Genomic DNA, 3,653 nt, shown 5'->3' on the forward strand with positions numbered 1-3,653 from the left:
TAGTGCCGGTATATGCACATGAGTATAGTACCAGCCATGGAAGCATGCGGACCCATGAGAAGTCACACTCCTGAAGAAACCTGCCTCTTCCTCCTCCATCAGCTATGCAATGCCGATAGCTATCAGTTAGTGGTGGAGCCTTGCGGGCATCCCTCCACTCATGATGAGTACCTGTCTTAATATGATTTGTTTGTTTGTTTTTTAAGACAGGGTTTCTCTGTGCAACAATGCTGGCTGCCCTGGAGCTCATTCTGTAGACCAGGCTGGCTTTGAACTCACAGAGATCCTCCTGCCTTTGCCTCCTGAATGTTGGTGTTAAGGGTGTGTGCCAACACCACCTGGTAATATTGAATAATTTAAAATATAAATTTAATGATAGATAGACTTTGGGGAAAAGGGTTGGAATTTGTGAAGTCATAAAGATATATAGTCTTTGGGGGAATTCTCTTTAATAACAGACTATAAAATTATTTATATGAACTTGGAAGGGCTCCTCCCAGTTTATTGAAAGAATCCACATAAATGAGAGACCCAAAGTTTAGCTTTCCTTAGTTTGATGGAAAATTTCCCAGGACAGAACATAATTGGTAGCCTGATAACCTGCGATTGTACATTTGTTTTCGTTTTTAGTTCTTTTGAGATGGGGTCAAGCTGACCTAAATCTCACTATCACCCAGTCTAGTCTCACTCCTGTACCCATCTTCCTGCCTCAGCTGCACAAGTGCTGGCATGAGAGCTATGAGCCAACACATGCCAAATAAGATAGGGTCATGCTATCTATGGTACAAATTTCTGTTTCTCCTACCTCAGCCTCTCATATTTTGCATTTCCTAGGATGTGCCACTTCATTTATCACAAGTTGTTTCTTTCTCTTATTTATTTTAAATCTTGTTTTGTTTTATCCAGTAAAACTCATACTCAGATGAACAGCTTATAACTAAATCTTGTCATATGTATATATGTATGTATGTATGTTCTCATTTTCTTCGGGTAACCTTCTAGAAATTGGCTTAGTTGGTCAAATGGTATGATCATATTAAAAACATTTATCACCATTAAGCTTATGCTTCTGGCATGACATAGGCGTCTTTTCCTCCAGTCTGTCATCTTGCTTTTGCTTTATGATTGTTTTTCCATTTGACTTCCATCATGTCAGAGCTTGAGGTCCCCTCTCCCCACCCCCACCCACTCTCCCCCAAACTGTCTAGCACATTACTAAAAGCCTACTCTTGTGTACTGAGTGTGTGTTCTTTATCATCCTCTCCCTAAATAGTCATCATTAACTTGTCTTTTTAAAGGAGATTAATTTATATTATATGAGGAGTGTTTGTCTGCTTGTGTGTATATATGTGGACCATGTGTGTGCCTAGTGCTTGCGGAGGCCAGAAGAGGGCTTTGCAGTCCTGGTAACACGAACAGATATTTGTGAGCTACAATGAACCAAATCTGGAATCTCCTAACTGCTGAGCCATCTGTCTAGTCCCTTGTCTGTCTTTAAAGTCACTCTGGTACCGAGCCTTTTCTGAAATTCCCAGAGAGAACCAATGTTTTTTCATAGGCTTTGACCCTTGCATCTGAAACACCATATTGTCTTTGACCCTTGCATCTTAAACACCATATTTATGTTGAAATGAAGGGTACAATTCTTCACAAGATTGGAAATAATTTTTCCAGAGCATAGAGTCTGACATAGAATATAGATGTACATTTGTGCAGTTTGAATAAATAAATGAGTTAATTGCAGTAGAAAGACAATTGTTTAGAAGCTTAGTTACCAGTGGTTTGTTCTCACTCAAATCCTCACTTATTAATTTAACTCCAGTGAGTCACTAGTTTGCCTCTTGTAGTACAGGTGGCCCTGGGACTCACTGGAGATGATGTGTTAAAAGTTTCAGCAACTAATGACAGAATGGGCAGGCAGGGTGTGCAGTGGCTGTCCCCAGCCCTGTCAAAGATTTCTTGTGGTCAGTATTAAATTTAGGGCATTAGTTCACGCTGTGTTGATATCAAAATCTTTGGTAGTTTGTGAGAGGCTGAGAGCACGCATGTTGTGGCAGCTGCACAGGTTCCCTTTCCTCCTAGATCTGGATGGGAGAGAGAGAAACCAGTGTAGAGAGAAGTCAGGGAGCGGGATCCAGCAAGGGGTAGACCTGACGTTAGCTTCCGGTAACTGGTGCAGGTCCAAGAAACTTTGTTTTCCTTATACCTGGGAAGGCGAGAAGTTTTCTTTTATATACCCCCCTACACACACACACACACACACACACACACACACACACACACACACACAGAGAGAGAGAGAGAGAGAGAGAGAGAGAGAGAGAGAGAGAGAGAGAGAGAGAGAGAGAGAGAGAGAGAGAGAGAGAGAGACATGCGCGCGCCCCCTCCAACCTCCACATCCTTCCTTAACCCATACTTCTCTTACAGGAGTCCTGCTAATGCAGATGATGCCTGGGATTGATAGATAACAAGAAACACTGGTGGTTCTTGGGTTTCTGAATCTATGCTAGGCTTACTTAGGGCAGATCTTTCATTTAACAAGAATTTCAGACTCAGTTTACTTTAGCTCTTCTCTCCTCCTCTTCTCCTTTCCCATTTCCCTCCCTCTTCCCTTCAGTGATGGTTATTCTTGGTTGTCAACTTGACTATATCTGGAATTAACCAAAACCCAAGTGGCTGGGTATCTCTGTGAAAGATTTTTCTTAATTAAATCATTTGAAATGGGAAGACTCACTTTTGACCTGGATCTTTTGTGGTGGGAGGACTCTCTCAGTTAGGGTCTTATGGTGTAAAGGGACACCATGACCAAAGCAACTCTTATAAAGATGGACATTTAATTGGGGCTGGCTTACTTCCTCCAACAAGGTCATTAACTGCTAATAATGCCACTTCCCGTATTGTAAGCATATTCAAAACACCACAAAGACCTAACTCTAACCTCCTTTTGGCAGCCAATGTAGAAGAAATGAAACAAGGAAGCCCTCTTTGCCTGGTTGCTCTCTCTCTTGCTAACAAGTTCATTCTTTCATTGGCAGAGCCTACTTTTTTTGGATTCTGGCATATACTGAAGACCATCTGAGACATTCAGCTCTCTTACACTGAACAACAACTAGATTCTTAGATATTCCATTGGTGGACAGCCATCATTGTACATGGTGAACCACGGTCTATAAGACATTCTAGCCTGGCGGTGGTAGTGCACGTCTTTAATCTCAGCACTTGGGAGGCGGAGACAGGTGGATTTCTGAGTTTGAGGCCAGCCTGGTCTACAGAGTGAGTTCCAGGACAGCCAGGGCTATACAGAGAAACCCTGTCTCGAAAAACAAAACAAACAAACAAAAAAGAAGACATTCTAATAAATCGTATGTACGTATGTATGTTTGTATGTACATATATGTATGTATGTATTTATTTATTTATTTTAACTTTTATTGCATTATGATGAGAAAAGTTACATGATTTCAATTTATCAGAATTTGTTAACATTTAAAAACATATTTTAATTAAATAGAATTGAATCACATTCTTGTTCCCCTTTTGTACCACTGCTCCTCCCATAGACCCCCCCTTCAATATCTACAATATCTTTTTTTGTCATATTCCTTAAAATTTACAAAATATTATAACAATAAAAATAAGTATTATAAAAGTTG

This window comes from Mastomys coucha, unplaced genomic scaffold (assembly GCF_008632895.1).
Source record: "Mastomys coucha isolate ucsf_1 unplaced genomic scaffold, UCSF_Mcou_1 pScaffold14, whole genome shotgun sequence".
Classification (NCBI taxonomy): domain Eukaryota; kingdom Metazoa; phylum Chordata; class Mammalia; order Rodentia; family Muridae; genus Mastomys; species Mastomys coucha.